Raw genomic sequence first — 19,592 nt, forward strand, 5'->3', positions numbered from 1 at the left:
GCGTGTTTCTTTTATTTGAAAATGTCTTTATTTCCCCTTCAGTTTTGAAATTTATTCTGTGTATAGGATCCTCTGTTGATAGTGTTTTCAGCCTTTAGGATTTTGAAGATGCTGTTTCACTGTCAGTCAAATGGTCAAGTAGTTACTAGTGAGAAGTCTTGAATAATTCAAATTATTTTTTCTGTGTATGTGACCTATTGTTCTGATTGCTTTTAGGATTTCTGCTTCATATTCTTTTTTTTTAAATTATGAAACTAGGCACATATTTTTGGCATTATACTATTTGTGGTTTGCTGAACTTCTTGAAATTGTACATTTACATATTTCACCAGTTTGGGAAGTTGTGGGCCATTATTACTTCAAATGTTTTTTTCTACTCATTCTTTCTCATGTCTCCTCTAAAATCGCTTATATTTTAAAGTCAGTCCCAGAGATACAATTCATTTCTTTTCCAATGTTTATCTCTTTATTCTTTAGATTGGATAATTTCTATTGATCTATTCTCAGGTTCATTGACTTTCCTTTTAAACACAATGTATAACATTGTTTTTACGTTTAGAATGTTTAACATGATGATATCCTACTGTTTCATTGGTTTGCAATTTGCGTTTTTTCACCTAACTTTGTGTGAGAAATCTGATTTTTTAAATTTATCTATTCTGCTATTACCCATTAGTGAAGCCCATAATTTCACATATCCTAAATTTTAGTTCCAAAGTTTCCATTTGATTTGTTTTAACATTTAAATTTCTCTTTTGAGAGTTTCTATAATATCTTTTCACTTATTCCTTTACCTCCTGCAGCGTTGTTAGAATGGCTGTGTTGTAGATTTTGTTAATTTCAGCATTTGGGTCATGATGGTGGTTGGTTCTCTTTTTATATGAGAATGAGTCCCACTCTCCTGGTTTCTTGTATACTGAATAATTTTGGATAGCATCCTGATGTTGTGATTACTGTGTGTGGAGACTGTGGTTTCGGTATGTTTTTCCATGAAGTATTATTTCTTTGTTTTAGCAGAAAAGTAATTCAGACAGAATCAAACCACAAACTCTGTCTCACCTACAGGTGATGACAGCTCTGATCTCAGCTCACTTCTTTGTGGGTTCTATTGCTGCTGTTTTCATTTTTTAACTGGGTTGGTTGCAGTCTGCAGCGTGCATGGAGCATTTCGGGTCATTCAAAGACTTGGGCAGAGTTTACATGCAGAGCCTGGACTCCCCCCTCTTGCTCCAGCTTTTACGAGTTTCCCTTCTCACTCACCAGCATCAGCGACCATGTGACTCTTTTCTTTTCCTAGGCAGAGAGATGGTGGGTTTTCTATCAGAGATTCAGCTGCACTAGTCTTGATGGGAGCAAGACAAAGATGGGGCACTCTTCATGTGCTGATTCCTTGTTCCAGGTTTAGGCATCCTTCCCAAAACTTCCTTCCCACCTTTGTTTACTTTCTAGAGACTTCAAGTAGGTTTTTGTTTTGGCTAAATTTATTGTTGTTTTCTGTGTAAGGGTCATTTCTCTTGTTTGCTTAACTTTGAAATTAATCTCGTCTTTGAACTCCTGGGGGATGGGGAACTATGCCTCCAGTTGTGCCAGGAATGGGATGATGCTTGAAGGGGAAGGGTTGGGAAGGATAATATAAGAAAGAGCAAAGTGCTGGCAATTTATTGCCTGAATCCCTGCTTCCATCACAGGAAATTAGATTTTTTTTCTTTGTTCTTTTATATACAGACATTTCAAGTAAGAAATATAAAATTGGTATTGGCTAAAGCATACTTGAAAACCACTTGTTTAAATACTCTCCAAGTTCTGAAGCTCTGAGAAACCTGCTGGCTTCAAGGGACTTTAGCAATGCTGTGTTTAGAAGCCTAATCCTTGAGCCAGACTGACCTGCATTTGAAACTATTTGCCACTTACTAGTTGTGTAGCCTGGGGCTAGTTCCTTACTACCAGTATCTTCCATTTTTCATCTTTAAGACGGAGAGAGCCATAATGTGCTATAGGATGGTGTGAGAATCCAAAGAGATGATGAATATTCAAGTTTTGGCAGAGGGATGGCATATGGTAAGAGTGTTTTAAGGACTGAATATTTGTATCCCCTCAGTTTCATAAGTTGAAGTCTTACATTGATTAAAAAAAGATTCACAGCCTAAAAGCTGCAAGTTAAGTTTTATTTGGGGGCAAAATCAGGACTGTAGCCTGAGAGATAGCACCTCCGATAGCTCTGAGAGACTGCTCCAAAGAGGTGAGTGTGTGTGTGGTGGGGGTCAGTATATAAGATTTTGGTAAAGGAGGAGTTCAATGTAATCAAGCACTTATCTCATAAAACGTTTTCTGTGAGTTACCAGGAGCTGATGTCACCATGAAGGGATTTAGTGCTTTTCTAGTTATGAGGAGATGAGAGGATTGAGATCATGAAATCAGTTCCTGAAAATATCTCAAGACCTGTTCTACCAGTTTCCCTGGGGCACATGGTGGAAGTGACAAATAGATTCAAGGGATTAGATCTGATAGACAGAGTGCCTGAAGAACTATGGATGGAGGTTCATAACCTTATACAGGAGGTGGTGATCAAACACGTACACAAGAAAAAGAAATGCAAAAAGGCAAAATGGTTGTCTGAGGCAGCCTTACAAATAGCTGAGAAAAGAAGAGAAGTGAAAGGCAAAGGAGAAAAGGAAAGATATACTCATCTGAATGCAGAGTTCCAGAGAATAGCAAGGAGAGATAAGAAGCCTTCCTAAGTGAACAATGCAAAGAAATAGAGGAAAACAATAGAAAGGGAAAGACTAGAGATCTCTTCAAGAAAATTAGCAATACCAAGGGAACATTTCATGCAAAGATGGGCACAATAAAGGACGGAAATGGTATGGACCTAACAGATGCAGAAGATATTAAGAAGAGGTGGCAAGAATACACAGAAGAACTATACAAAAAGCTCTTCATGACCCAGATAATCACAAAGGTGTGATCACTGACCTAGAGCCAGACATCCTGGAATGTGAAGTCAAGTTGGCCTTAGGAAGCATAACTAAGAACAAAGCTAATGGAGGTGATGGAATTCCAGTTGAACCATTTCAAATCCTAAAAGATGATGTTGTGAAAGTGCTGCACTCAATATGCCAGCAGATTTGGAAAACTCAGCAGTGCCACAGGACTGGAGAAGATCAGTTTTCATTCCAATCCCAAAGAAAGGCAATGCCAAAGAATGTTCAAACTACTGCATAATTGCACTCATCTCACACGCTAGCAAAGTAATGCTCAAAATTCTCCTAGTCAGACTTCAACAGTATGTGAACTGAGGACCTGCAGATGTTCAAGCTGTATTTAGAAAAGGCAGAGGAGCCAGAGATCAAATTGCCAACATCCACTGGATCATTGAAAAAGCAAGAGAGTTCCATAAAAATATCTACTTTTGCTTTATTGACTACTCTAAAACCTTTGACCGTGTGGGTCACAGCAAACTGTGGAAAATTCTGAAAGAGAGGGGAATACCAGATCACCTTACTTCCTGAGAAATCTGTATGCAGGTCAAGAAGCAACAGTTAGAACCGGACCTGGAACAACGGACTGGTTCAAAATTGGGAAAGGAGTATGTCAAGACTGTATATTGTTACTCTGCTTATTTAACTTATATGCAGAGTGCATCAGGTGAAATGCCAGGCTGAATGAAGCAAAAACTGGAATGAAGATTGCTGGAAGAAATATCAATAACCTCATATAAGCAGATGACACCACCCTTATGGCAGAAAGTGAAGAGGAACTAAAGAGCCTCTTGATGAAGGTGAAAGAGGAGAGTGAAAAAGCTGGCTTAAAATTCAGCATTCAAAAAATGAAGATCATGGCATTTGACCCCATCATTTCATGGCAAATAGGTGGGGAAACAATGACAACAGTGACAGACTTTATTTTCTTGGGCTCCAAAATCACCACAGATGGTGACTGCAGCCATGAAATTAAAAGGCTCTTGTGACTTGGAAGAAAATCTATGACAAACCTATACAATGTATTAAAAAGCAGAGACATTATTTTGCCAACAAATGTCTCTATAGTCATGGAGAAGGAAATGGCAACCCACTCCAGTATTCTTGCCTCGAGAATCCTATGGACGGAGGAGCCTGGTGGGCTGCTGTCCATAGGGTCGCATAGAGTCTGAAATGACTGAAGTGGCTTAGCATACATGCATGCATTGGAGAAGGAAATGGCAACCCTCTCCAGTATCCTTGCCTGGAGAATCCCAGGGATGGAGGAGCCTGGTGGGCTGCCGTCTATGGGGTCGCACAGAGTCGGACATGACTGAAGCGACTTAGCAGCAGCAGCAGCAGTCCCTATAGTCAAAGCTATGGTTTTTCCAGTAGTCATGTATGGATGTAAGAGTTGGACCATAAAGAAGGCTGAGTGCTAAAGAATTGATGCTTTCGACCTGTGGTGCTGGAGAAGACTCTTGAGGGTCCCTTGGAGAGCAACGATATCAAACCAGTCAATCCTAAAGGAAATCAACCCTGAATATTCATTGAAAGGACTGATGCTAAAGCTGAAGCTTCAATCCTTTGGCCACCTGATTGGAAGAGCAGACTCACTGGAAAAGAGACAGTGATGCTCCAAAAGACCGAAGGCAAGTGGGGAAGGGGGCAAGAGAGGATGAGATGGTTGCATGGGATCACCAACTCAATGGACGTTTTAGCAAGCTCCAGGAGATAGTGAAGGACAGGGAAGCCTGGCATGCTGCAGTTCATGGGGTCACAAAGAGTCAGACATGACTCAGTAACTGAACAACATAGTGCCTCACTCTCCACCCTCAACTCCCTTAAGGGATATTGAAGTTTGGCAGCTGCAGCATCACAGAGTTCACTCTCCACAGAGGCAGATGGCCAATGCCCTTGGCAAGCACCAGTTTGCAGTTGACATCTACTTCCCAAATGTTATGGTATTTGGAGATATGATCTTGGTGTGTGAGGAGGGAGATGGCTCATGATGGTGTTAGTGCCCTTGTAAGAGACACCAGATAGCTTTCTCTCTTTCATATGAGCACACAGCAAGAAGGTGGCTTTCTACAAGCCACCATGTGGGTCTTCACCAGAACCTGACCATGCTGGCACCCTGATCTTGGACTTACACCCTCTAGAACTAAATTAGAGAGAACATAAACACATGAGAAAATAAAGGTGTGCTGTTTAAGTCCTCCAGAGTGTGATATTTTGTTAAGGCAGCCTGAGCTTACTAAGACATTTTGTATGCCACTGATAAGTATTCATCATCAAATGTGTATGGATGCTTCTGTGAGTAAAAGTGAAGGCACTGGAGAGTCTGGTGAGTTTCCAGAGAGAGCAAAGAAGGGCCCTTTCACCGGCCCCGCAGTGGCACTTGTATCCTCGGGACACTGATGCAGCTTTTGCCTGGAGCTCATAGGACAGAGCTTCTCACTCATTATCAGAGACGTGGCAGCTGCCACTTGGTCACTTTAGAATTGACAATCACGGGTTGCATTCGTGACAGCTCCATTTCTCAGGATGAACTTGCCAGGAAGATTGCCTCTCTAACAGGTCTCCTCCCGGGATGCAGCATATAGAAAATCTGGATTTAGAAAAAACACAGTGAGATTCCAGCGTGTGAGGGGGCAGCATCCATTGTACATCCCTCATGTCCCACAGCAAATAGCTGGCTTTCCCCTGATTCCTATTTGAGGACTTTAAGTGGTGTGTCCAAACTGGTGTTGGGAAAGATTGAAGGCAGGAGGAGGAGAAGGGAGGAGAAGGGGGTGGCAGAGGATTAGTTAGATGGTTAGAGGGCATCATTGACTCGATGGACATGAATCTGAGCAAACTCCAGGAGATAGTGAAGGACAGAGAAGCCTGATGTGATGCAGTCTGTGAGGTCACAGAGTTGGACACGACTGAGCAGCTGAACAACAACAACAACAACCAAACTGAAATCTGCTGGAGACTGAGTGATGAGCGCACTGCACTGCATCTGCTTTCCCAAGAAGGCTCTGAGTGGTAAGGCAGGAGGTGGTGTTGGGAGTGCCAGGAAGAAGAAAGATGTCAGGCTGACCGGGTCCAGCTTCTTCGCAAGGTCATCATCAAATGTGATTTTCCGAGTGCCGCCTCGTTGCTGCTGGCACAAATGAGACTCAGAGATTATTGGAAATCTATAAGAAAATCTTGTCCTATGTCAGGCTCCCGACTACACCCATTCCTTTCCCCTCCCTGAGCAAAGGAAAGCTAACCTAAAAAGGAGCAGGAAAAATGTTTTACTTTGGTCCAAACCTTTAAATCTTTCATACCTTGGAGGCTTGTCCTCATTTGCAGAACAGGATTTAAACTTTGTGGGCTATAGTGGGAAGTTGGGAAGGAGGGAAGTCAGTGTTTAAGCTCAGCACCAGGAGACCCCCCCAAAAACCGAGGCCACCCTGGTGTGGTCCATGTTCTTATTTATCTTGACAAATTTCCTTCATCACCTAACACTTCCTAGTATGAAAAAAGATTTCTTCCCCAGACTCAGAAGGTAAAATTTGCTTAATTTCAAATCTGAGCTCACCCTCCTTTATCCACAGGGCTCCAGGGGCTGCAGTCTCATAGCAGAGAGGTCGTAAAATCTGATGAGTGTTTTTCGACATCAGCAAAGGTCTCTGATAAGTACTTTTTGCTTTTTGTTTGTTTTCACCAAAATCAGCCCTTGTTTCCTGAAAAGACAAAGTGATAGGAGATGCCCTTTGCAAAGTCAGTGCACTCCACTGCCCTCCCTGCAATCTGGATTTGCATGACGGGAAGGGTGTTTGTCTCTCTCTCTCTTTTTTTTTTTTTTTGGTTGTTGCTCAAATTTACAACTGTAGAAACAGAGCTTGGTGTCTGTGCCTTGAAGGGTCTTGGAAGGGGAGATCCAGGGCCCAGAGAGAGGCAAGAGCTTACTCTATTCTACTCAGATTGAGAAGTCCCAGCTGCTGGAGCAAACCAGGGGTCTAAGGCAAGGGGAAAAGAAATGTAGCTAATGGATGAAAAGTCAGGGTATTCCATCTGGGACATATCTCAGAGAAGTGGGGCTCTGGGGAAGGGCCGGTACATCACAGGCACTCAGTAAGTGAATGACGAATGAATGAATGGCTAAATGAATGAATGAGTCAGGGGACTCTGCCACACACATCTTTTCATTGTCCACAGGTCCTGACTCAGGGACGTGCATATAGAATTGCTTGATAAATGTTGAGTTAATGATGGGGCTGTTTTCGGTACTACAGGAATTCAGCCTTTGCCATCCTAGGAGCTATGCACAAGCCTCAAGCTGTGGCTCTTGTTTCCCTGATGGAAGCAGAGAGGCTCCAGGTCCCTCCAGCTGCTTCTAGAGTCACAGAACTGGTGGAAGGACCATACTTGAGCTGATTTGCTTTCCAGCAATTTCCAGTCTCTTCTTTGCTAGTCCTATGGTGAATTGGACATGAATTTGAATAAACTCTAGGAGACAGTGAAGGACAGAGAAGCCTGGCGTGTTGCAGTCCATAGGGTCATAAAGAGTCAGGCATGACTTAATGACTGAACAACAACAACAACATTGTGAATATTTGCCTATACTTTGGTCATTCTCTCAGACTCTACTGAATGATTCCGAACTTGTATACTGATTTGTAACAAGTAATTCATGGTGGATGTTGAGATACAGATGTCACTTTCTACACTAGGGATTTTTAGGAAGGTTTAGGGTGAGATCCGGGGTGATGTTTTTGCCATTGCTGCCATATGTAGGGAAAGATTTCAGGGCAGGCTTGGCAGTCGTGAAATCATTCGTAGCACACAGGGTCATGTGTCTCCCTCCTTTTGACCCAAATTCCCACCCCTCAGGGGTGGATCCAGACAAGCACACCAGGCCTCTGTGTCTGTATCTGAAGTTGTGAAGTTGGGTTTCACCACAGAACTTGGGCAGAAACTCTGCCTGAACTAATTTTCCTCCAGGCAACTTCATTGGAACAAAGTTTTATGTGGTAGATAATGAGAAAAGCAGCTGTAAAATCCTAAAGGAGTGAAAAATAATTTCCAAAGAGATCCTGAAAATCTCTTAAAATAAGAAAGTTGCATCAATTCTCTCAATTACTACAAGAAACATGCATCTGTAACACGCATTTTAATAGGCATTAAAGACATTTTAATGAGAAAACAACTTAAAGGTTGATAAACGTGTGTCTTTTGTTGATACCCGACAGAGACTTTTTGGGGAGGAGGGTGGAGACTGGGGGAATCATTAGCACCAGGTTGCTTTATTAGGTGCTATATTGTTCCGAATAATTTAGCTGCTAAAGTTCAGGCTTGGATGCCTGCAGATTTGGGTGTGATTATCATGAAGCTCTGAATTGATGCCTTTGCATTGTGGTGCTGGAGAAGACTCTTGAGAGTCCCTTGGACAGCAAGGAGATCAAACCAGTCCATCCTAAAGGAAATCAAACCCTGAATGTTCACTGGAAGGACTGATGTTGAAGCTCCTATATTTTGGCCACCTGATGCGAAGAGGTGACTCAACGGAAAAGACCCAGTTGCTGGGAAAGATTGAAGGCATAAGGAGAAGGGGGCAACAGAGGATGAGATGGTAGGATGTCATCATCAACTTAATGGACATGAGTTTGAGAAAACTCTGGGAAATGGTGAAGGACAGGAGAGCCTGTTGTGCTGGAGTCCATGGGGTTGCAAAGAGTCAGACATGACTTAACAACTGAACAACAATCCAGAGGCTCTGAGGCTGTGAAAAGATGGAGAACATCTATTTCTGAGATTGGGATGATGTCAAACCCTGGCACATGGGAGTCTGGCAGCCAACATCATAGAGTTCAAAACACTCCTTATTCTGCTCAAAACCAATTATGCTGGAGAAGCAGGCCAAAAAGTCTGGGGTTATTGAAAAACTCAGGCCTGGTTGGGCTCAGGTTACCCTGACATGGGAAAATGAAGACTTTGGAGACTGTTGGCCAGATTCCATCCCTTGGTGTGGCCTGCGAGCCCCCTCCAGCACTGTGAGAAGAGCACTGGTTGGTCTGACACCACCACATGATGTCTGGTCCCCAGGCTGGGACAGCTGGATGGGGCAGGAGGCAACAATGCCTTAGAGGCATCACCCACCTAATCATGTGACAGTTATTAACACTGGCTATAGCCAAACTACATCCAGACACCATGCTCAGCATCCTACCTGGATTTCAACATTAGCTTTCTATTGCTCCATAACCAGGACCACATTTGGTGGCTTAAAGCATTATCTGTTTATTATCTCAGAGCTTCTGGGGTCAAGAGTCCAGAACACGGCTTAACTTGGTTCTCTGCTCAAGATCTCATGAGACTGCAGTCAAGGTATCAGCCAGGATGTATTCTCATCAGGGGCTTGGCTGGGGAAGAAACTGCTTTTACATTTCCTAAGCTGGTTGATAGAATTGGTGGAATTCATTTCCTTGTGGTTGTAGGACTCAAGGTGACTTTCTTCTTTGTGGCCAGAAGAAGAGTCTGCTGCTGGATGTTCTGACTTCAGGGAGGGCTCCTGCCTATCACCTGATTAGGCCAGGACTGCCCAGGGGATCTCCCTTTTGATGAATTAAATTCAACTGACTAGAGACCTTACTTACATCTGCAAATTTCCTTCACCTTAGCTGTTTCCTATTTATTAGAAACAGGCTTCCCATGTGATTCAGTGTAGAGAATCTACCTGTCAATGCAGGAGGCACAAGAGATGCAGATTCCATCTCTGGGTTGGGAAGATGCCCTGGAGTAGGAAATGGCAAACAGCTCCAGTATTCTTGCCTGAGAAATTCCATGGACAGTGGAGTCTTTTGGGCTACAGTCCATGGGGTTGCAAAGAACCAAACATGACTGAATGACTGAGCAAATCACATTTATTATAATAGAAACAAGTCTTAAGTCCCATTCACATTTAAGGGGTGGGGTTTACACAAAAGCATGGATATTGGGAGCAGGAACCAATAAGGTCATTCTCGGGCATGTCCACCACAATTAGAATTATTCGCCAAAACCTCCGAGCTATCCTGTTCTCATTCCCATTCTGCCAATGAGGAAACCAAGGTGACAGAGATGCAGTGGTTGTCCAATGACACCCAGCTGGAAATGGATTGAATTCAGACCCAGAAGGTCTGATTCCAGAGTCATGCACAGTAACAGCCTGTATTCCTTGGTTAGAAAGTAGTGAAGCAGGGAAGTCCTACAGGAAAGGTCATGGCAGCTTTGCCATGTGTAATGTGTAGCATAAAAATAATAGGTTGAGTTTGCTCATTGACATAAGCAAGCCCTGAATAAATGTTAATGACCACCCTGATGACTGTCACGTTTTTATTTTTTCAACTGCAGAAGTAAAGTGCAACAGAATTTCTACAGCTGGTAGAAATACACACAGTAGCTGGAGTGAGACAACATTAGAGGAGTCAAGGTTAACAGAAGTTTACAAGAGAGGCATCACAACTCAAACTGTATTTCACTGTTGATCATGATAAGAGAGTCAGGGCAGCCCTTTCACTGAGCAACCCAGAGCCTTTTACACATGTGGTCTCATATATTGTTCCAAACATTTGTCTGAGCATTGCTGTTATTCCCAAGTGAAGGATGAGGGCTGGGGGTGATGGGTGACTCCTGCAGGGTCCACCAGATGAGCGGCAGAGGTTAGATGTGAACCCAAGTCCAGGGTTAGGTCCACTGTTCCGTTTTTGTGTAGAGTAACGATGACAGGCTGTGATCTATAATTCATTTGTAACTTGCCTTTGCTCATATAGCACCTGAGTTTCTTGAGGGCTGGACCCATTCTTGTACCTCCTGCCCTGCATGGAGCTTGGGGACTGGCACTGGGGCTGACCTATTCATGGAGGAGGCACATGGATCTAAGAGGCAATGGAGACCAGCATGCTGCTCTCCAGGGTTCTCTGCTCTGAGTGGGCAATGATGGCGATTTACCCTCTAGAAGGTGAGCTGGACAGCAGCCAAGTGAGCTGATGTGGGCCTGGGGACAAGGCGGTTGGCCAGCTCACATTTACTTCCTGGGTTTGTGTTGGCTGTGGGATGAGAGTGGGTGTGCAGGTGGGCACAGGGATTCAGGGTTGGTGGTGAAGGGCCTCCACTACTTGGCCTTGGCCATCTCTTTGGGGTTTGGGTTTGTCTCCCTAGCTTCTGGGTGGGTGCATCATGGAGCAGGGCTGTGGATTCTGGTCTGGACACCTGCCTGCCACTTGAGCCTCATAGTCTTTTCTTAGGGCCTACCTCTGCCTGGAAGGGGTCTTCTCTGCTTCCTGGACCACCAATATGGAGGGTGAAATGGGTCCCAGATCCTGGATGAGTCACAGCTTCTAAACTCTCCCAGGCATGCAGTCAGCATTGTATTTTCTTCCACCTGCAGGAAATTAGGGCCATGAATAACTTATCAGATCAGGCTGCTACTTCCCTCCACCTAGATTCCCAGCCCCTCAGATCCTCTGCAGGTCCATGGAGGGCCAGAGACAGGAGGGTGTTGGAAGTACAGTGAATTGATATCAGAATAAAAGTGGGAGCTCACTGCAGATGCATTTTCTATGTTCAGGAATATTCAAGAAAAAATGACCCCTAGAATCCACAGAGAGAAAGAGAGAGAGAGAGGGAGAGAGAGAGAGAGGAGAGAGAGATGAGGTCTACCAGAAAGCTCTGAGAATTACGAACATAGGTGATGGCTTATGATCCATCCACTGCTTTCAACACCTTCTCCATGGAGCTGCCAGACACATGAGCTATTGGTAATTAAACTTCCAGGAGCTAAATTCAACAGTTACATGTATTTTACAGAGAGCATGGTTTCCTTTGTCTTTCTTGCTCTCATTTTCTGTCTCTTCTTGTCCTGCTCTCTCTAAATTTTGTGTGCTTAAGAGAGAAAGATGTGGACATAACAGAGAATTAATAGCATTTGAGCGGTGACTTGTATATCCAGTGTTACAAATGGCCTCCAAGCAATCTTGCCTCCTTGATTTTTACTGCAGAAGCTCATCTAATGACCACTATTGGCAGAGATTGTATTAACCTCAATCACCACCTCCTCACTAGATGGCAGATCCTTTGGTGCCAAGAATTCCTGTCTTATCCTTCTTAGGAACTACAGCCACTCCAGGTTAATGCCTGATGCATGAAAGTCTCCATAAATGTTTGCTGGTTGATTTAAAATGAACTCACATGAAATAGGATTTCAGAAAAAGGAGCAATTGGTATTGGGTGAAATAGTCTCATATTTCAACTCCTTAATATAGCACAGCAATCTGCAAGATGTCCAAGCATCCTGTGGGGGAAATTTCTATGACTATAATATGACACGTGGGCTTCCCAGGTGGCTCAAAGGTAAAGAATCCGCCTGCAATGTAGGAGACCTGGGTTCTGTCCCTCGGTCAGGAAGATCCTTTCAAGAAGGAAATGGCAACCCGCTACGGTATTCTGGCCTAGAAAATCCTATGGACAGAGCCTGGTGGGCTACAGTTCATGGGGTCACAGAGTTGGGCACAATTTAGTGACTGAGCATGCACATATAGTATCACACACACACACAGTGTGTGTGCAGAATGGTGATCTGGGAGGCCATATGATAACATTAGCTTAGGTTAGCATCTGGTACCTCCCATATACTATGAAGGGTCACACGTGGCTCCTTAGCCCACCTGTGTCCTTCACCCCCCACCCTCTACTTTCTCAATCACAGACTCTGGGTTTGTTTGATGTGACACATGCCCAATGGGAACTATAGCCATGAGACCCATCTCTGGTCAATGAATCCAAATGAAGTTTCTGCGGAGAGTGGCCCTTCCCGAACACAAATCAAAGCCTTACTTGGAGAAGGCTCTTTGTCCTTTACCCCTTCAACCACCCCCCCCACTTTTATTCCTGCCTGGAAACTGGAAGTGATGGCTGGAGGCATAGCAGCCACCCTGGGGTAATGAGCATAAAAGCCATAGTAATGATGGTAGAGCAGAAGAGGGAAGAACCTGCAGCTCTGATGTCACCGTGGATGGGCCCACAAGTTCAGGACTTCCCACCCTGTCACATATGTTAAGTTTAACCCCCTGGGCTTTCAAGATGGTGGAGTAGAAGGATAGGTGCTCATCTCCTCCTGCAAGAGCACCAAATATCACAACTAGCTGTTGAACATCCATTGACAGGAGGACGCTGGAACCTACCACAGGGAACTATAGTCAATATCTTATAATAACCTATAATGGAAAATAATTTCAAAAATATTATATATATATATATATATATATATATATATATATGTATAACTGAATCACCTTGCTGTACTTGACCTGAAATGTAAGTCAACTATGCTCCAATAAAATATATATATTAAGAAAAGAAAAAAAAGGTATAATCCCCTCACAGTTTCAGCCACTGTAAGCAGGTTTCCTGTTATTTGCAGCTGAATGAAGTTCCCAAGTGCTGCCATGGTGACTCTTCCTGTTACTCCCATCGACTGAATATTATTAATCATGTTTTTCAAGCAAGGAAGTCACAGTTCAGGGAGGTAGATAAGAAGCCTAAGATCACTCAACCAGTGAGTGGTAACTCCGGACATTAGTGTTTTATTCCGAAGCTTCTATTCTATATTTTCTCCCTGGATATAAAGAAAGAGAGAGGGTCGTATCTATACAAGGGGTCCCTTCTTGCCTAGAAAATGGCATTGATTCATCAGGTCATTCAGACAACAAATACTCCTTGAGCTCAGCCTATGGCTGCGTTCTCTTGAGCAGTGGGCCTGTCCCCAGAGGATCCTCCAGCCTGAAGGCCTCCTCTTCCCAAGCTCTTCTCTCTTTGGGGAATTTTGTTGTTTGGTATTTACTAAGGGAGAAGGCTCTGTCACACACCATTCGGCTCCCTATCCTCTGCCCCAGGCTTTCTGTATTCTTGCTGGAGCAATAGCACCCCAGGGAAAGGAGCAGTAGAGGGAAATCAGGACCAGCAAATTTTATTTATTTGTTACTTACTGAATCACAGACACCGATTGTTAACTTTGTGTTTTCAATTAAAAAAAAAAAAACACTAGGGACCAGCATCCGAATGCTGATGTAGTTGCCAAGAAGAAAGCAATATAAATCCAGTAGATTGTGAGTGACTGCTGCTATCAAGTTTGGACCGGAGGGAATGTGGGATGAAGTCTCCATCTCTGTTTGCACACGTTCCTCTTGGTCTTGGTGGGAATCTAAAGGTTAGCAATAGGAATGCCATATTCAAATTGTGTGGTTGCTGCAGAATTAAGGGACTTACAACAAAAACTAATCAAAGCAAACATTAAGAGCTTTCTTTGGCTCTCTCATACTCATTGGCTCTGTGGTAAGCACTTTAACAGTATTGTTTCACTTTTCCCCATGGCAACTACATCAAAGTGTTAGTTGCTCAGTCATGTCCAACTCTTTGCAACCCCATGGACTGTAGCCCGCCAGGCTCCTCTGTCTATGGAATTCTCCAGGCAAGAGTACTGAGGCAGGCTGCCATTTCCTTCCGCAGGGGATCTTTCCAACCCAGGGACTGAATCTGGGTCGCCTGCAGTGCAGGTAGATTCTTTACCATCTGAGCCACCAAGGAAGCCCACAACTTCATGGGGTTGTTATTATTGTGATTGTCATTTTAGATGTGAGGAATAATGGGTGGGACCACATGACCAGCTCAACATCCCTCAGGTCCAGACCCTCTTCCCTTGTATCTAGGAAGTGAAGGCTGAAGCTGTTGCAAAAGGCAAATGTTCTGGCTACCATTTAATGAGCATCCTTGATAAATGCTTAGAATACAAAATGAGTAAGACCAGACCCTATCTTCCAAGGACCCTAGACTGGGGGAGGAGGTGATGAATTCACTGAGAAAACAGGTCAGATATTATATGGGAAAGTATCTCCAAGTCTTCTGTGAGAATTGATGAGGCCATCAATTCTCTTGAAACAACCCATTTCCCCTAAGTCAGGAACTCAACTACTTCTTGAGACCAAGGATACATAAGATTTACTGACTACTTCCTATGAGCTTGATTTTATTTGGTTTACCTCATTTAATCCTCACAACCACCCTAGGAAGACTTTGTTTAGGCTGTTCTCAGAAGCAGATTCTGAGATGATGATTCAAGTGCAAATTGTTTATATGGGAAGGGTAGAGGGAACTAATGCAAGGGAAGAAGTTATTGAACCAGCTCCCACTATTGTGTCGGGAACCTAAACCTACAGGGAACCTCTGGGAAGTGAAACAAAGCACATTTCTCTAATTTACTATGTAATTTTACTATCATGATAATGGTGAGAAGGAAGATGAAGATGAAGGTGATGTTAAGGGTGGGGATGGTAATGGTGGTGATGAAGGTGATGGCGATAGTGACGGTGGTGATGATAAAGTTTATGGTGATGATGGTGATGATGCTGATGGTGATGACAATGCTTATGATGATGGTGATAACAGTGATAATAGTAATGAGGAAAGTTATGATCATGATCTTGATGGCAGTGATGATGATGGTGATGATAGTGATGGTGATGACATTTTTAAGTGCTGAGCATATTTGTATTTTGGTGGAGTTCTGTTTACATGGGCTCCCCTGATGGCTCAGATGGTAAAAAATCTGCCTGCAATGCAGGAGACCTGAGTTCAATCCCTGGTTCAGGAAAATCCCCTGGAGAAGGGAATGGCCACCCACTCCAGTACTCTTGCCTGGAGAATTCCATGGACAGAGGAGCCTGAAGGGCTACAGTCCATGGGGTCACAAAGAGTCAGACACAACTGAGCAACTAACACTTTCACGTTTTGTCTACATAGAATAAATTTTTGGATGTCAAAGCCTCCAAGTAGAAGATTCAGTTAAAAAACTTAAAATCACATGCTATTTACATGATAAGTAGATAAATTCATCCCAAGTATGCTCTGAAATCAAGAGAAATTCCGTCTGATCTCTTATACCTTCCAGAGCCTGGCTGTAAGATATTAATCCCAATGAAAGTCAGAAGTCAATACTGCACTGAAGCACCTAGCACATGGCTGACATATTGCAGCCCCCAACAAACCTTTGCTGAGTGAAGGATGGGTGTAAACCATCGAGTTGATGATGGCCTCATGAAAATCCAGAGGGCCTTTTGTATTAGAAACTGTTAAGTTTCAGGATCAGTTTTTGTTTTGCTTTGCTTTGTTTGTAAATGTTTGTGTTAAATTAGAGTACAACATAAATATAGTGAATTGTATGAATCCTAATTCTTGAATTCTTCCAAAGGGAGTATACTCATGTCACCACCACTAAGACCAAGGTATGGGGCATCGCCTGAACCCCAGAAACCTTCCTCATGCCTGTTCCCATCATATCCCCCAGAGTAACCCCATTCTTGCTGTCTTGCTCTGTAAGATACTTCTGCCTAGTTTAAAACATCATTAACTGCATCTTGCAATATTGCTTCTTTGGTCAAACTACGTGCATGAAATTCATTTATATTTTTGCATGTCATGGTGCCTAGTTCTTCTTCATTGTTCTGTAGATTCCATGATACAAATATACTATGATTTATTTATCTGTCCTTTTATTGTTGGATGTTTGAGTTATTTTCAGCTTTTTGTTATTGTGATAAAGATGTTATGAACATTCTGGTACATTTCTTTTGGAGGATACAGGTGCTTATTTTTCTTAGGTGTTTATCAAGGTGCAGAGCCCCTGGGTCCCAGGAGAAGAGCATGTTTAGCTGTAATAGGTTCAGGCACATACTCTTCTGGAATAGTCCTGCAAGTATGCACTTGGCTGGCAGTGCGTGTCCTGGCTCTGCCATCAGTCTTATGCAGGTGTGTATCTTGTTCTTGCTGCTTCTCAGCTGTGTGATATTAGAACTTTGTGAGGTTCAACAACTTGCCCTTTGATGACTATGAAATGGGAATCATAGTTCATTTACTTTATGTGAAATGAATGTGTTTCATACATACATACATAGATGCATGTATAGAGAATGCATGTATTTACATACATAGATGCATGTATAGAGATGCATGTGTTTACATACATAGAAAAATACCATAATGCAGTCCTGGTTTTTAGTACATACTGAAAAATGACAGCTGTGATTACCCTTATTAATATTTATCTAGAATATTTAGTGACCACGCTATTCTCTTCTGAAAAGATGCAAACATGGCATAGTTATTTCATTTTGATGTTTAACAAGCATTGAGACACAGGTTGTGGCTATTCAGGGCGGGCATGGGGGTTCTGAACCCACACAGGAGCCCACCCTCTTGGGGATCCTGCAGATTGTCTCACATGATACAGTTTTGTAGGACATAGATTTTCCACGAAAGCCCTATCAAGGGTAGAGTAATTATTCTCTGTGGCAGAAAACATCAGTCAGTTAAAATTATCATTCTAGCCAAGCATGTAAGTAGGATTAGCTAAATATGCAATCATGAAAAATGCCCATGAGCTGGAAGATTTTTCTTCTCTCTCACATGGTTGTTGGGGTCACAAATAAATGACTGTTCTGCCAGCTCCAATTCCTACAAGCCCCACCCCCCTCCACCCTCGCCCCATTGCTAGGATGTGCTGGGCTCTGCTGCAGCTCAGACTCTTGGCCAGCACTGTATGCCTCTCCTCTGCCCAGTGACTTTGTTTTCAGCCCAGGGTTTAGACTTCTCAGCTCAGACCCCTCCTCCCTCTTGCTGCCCCTTGAGCTGCAAAGGCGATCAGCTCCCCACTTCCTGCAGGTGCCCTGACTCAGCCACCTGTTGCTTACCTTTGCCTCCTCTGGTGCCCTAGAGGATTCTACTGTGATTTATTTATCTGTCCTTTTATTGTTGGATGTTTGAGTTCTATTCAGCTTTTTGTTATTGTGATAAAGATGTTATGAACATTCTGGTACATTTCTTTTGAAGGATACAGGTGCTTATTTTTCTTAGGTGTTTATCAAGGTGCAGAGCCCCTGGGTCCCAGGCGAAGAGCATGTTTAGCTGTAATAGGTTCAGGCACATACTCTTCTGGAATAGTCCTGCAAGTATGCACTTGGCTGGCAGTGCGTGTCCTGGCTCTGCCATCAGTCTTATGCAGGTGTTTTTTTTTTTTTTTTTTTGCTGCACTGAGCCTTCATTGCCACATGTGAGTTTTATCTAGTTGCAGTGCACAGGTTTCTCACTGCAGCGGTTTCTCTTGTTGTGGAGCACAGGCTCTAGGGTGCATGGGCTTCAGTGGTTGGAGCACTTGGGCTTAATTCTCCCGTGACATGTGGTATCTTCCTGGACCAGGGATGGTCTGCCCTGCAGTGGCAGGCAGGTTCTTAACCCCTGGACCACCAGAGAGGTCCAAAACCAGGGATTTTAAGATTCACCTTTGTTTCTGCAGTTGCCTAAGCAGTAAGCAGTTGAATTATTGTTGCTGTCTCATTGATAAGTTGTGTCCGACTCTTTTTAGCTCAGAACATAAAATAAGACATCCCTATGATCCCTCCTAACTCTTAACTTCCATTCTGCTCTGTTCTAGTTCTTGCAGAACTTTGGTTTCTTTATCAATCTTGTCTTTAGAGTCTCTTGGAAAGCAAGGAGATCAAACCAGTCAATCCTAAAGGAAACCAACTATGAGTATTCACCTTGGAAGGACTGATGCTAAAGCTGAAGCTGCAATACTCTTCACCTCCACCTGAGGTGAAGAGTCACCTCACTGAAAAAGACCATGATGTTGGGCAGGAGGAGAAGGGGAGACAGAGGATGAGATGGTTGGATGGTATCACTGACTCAATGGACATGAGTTTCAGCAAGCTCTGAGATAGTGAAGGATAGGGAAGCCTGGCGTGCTGCAGTCCATGGGGTCACGAAGAATGGGACATGACTTAGTGATTGAACAAGAAAAAGAACACTTTAAAATTGAATAGCACTTTGGTTTATTTCCTGTATGATTCTTTTCATTCTTATGCCACCGTTTAAGATCAATATACCCATTTACAGATAAGCATTAATTAGCATATGAAAGGTGTTTCTTAAGATCGACTGTGAACCAAACAAAACGATTGCATAATTTATTTCCTTCTGTAGTTGCCTTGATGTCTTCAAAATGTGGCCCCTGAATATCCCTAGATAAAGTCCCAGGATTAGATCCATTGGAAAGGCTAATCTCTTCCTTAAAATCATGTGCTTCTGTTATTGACTTATCATCTTGCTGAGTGACTTTAAGTGATGTAATGTTGTTTGAAAAGCTTTGCAGAGCTTGTCTTTTAGTTAATTGGTTTGCGGTTGAATATATTGTTATTTCTCCAGCTGTTTTCTGTTGTACTGCCCTCATCTTACCCATTTGTGCAATGAGTGGAAATGGAAAAGATGGAAAATTTCACATGGGTCAGTCCCTAAATGCAACCTCTTGTTTGTTTTCTGCCCCAATGCTTAAAAAAAGTCTCACTGGGCACTGACTGTGTTTCAGGCCCTTTAGGGAGAGCCATGGTCAAGCACGTGGGCTCCAGATGCAGACACTTTGCAGGAATCTGCCTCCAAGGCTTCTAAACTGTGTGGCCTCTGTCAGGCTGCTTAACCTCTCTGGACCTCAATGTAGGGTGCCCTGGGGATTCAGCTAGGCACCCATTCACGATGGGTGCCTAGTGTCCACAGGGAGGAGGCTGACAATCTCCTCCA

This window comes from Giraffa tippelskirchi, chromosome 5 (genome assembly GCF_054371585.1).
Source record: "Giraffa tippelskirchi isolate mGirTip1 chromosome 5, T2T-mGirTip1v1.2.pri, whole genome shotgun sequence".
In the NCBI taxonomy this organism is placed as follows: domain Eukaryota; kingdom Metazoa; phylum Chordata; class Mammalia; order Artiodactyla; family Giraffidae; genus Giraffa; species Giraffa tippelskirchi.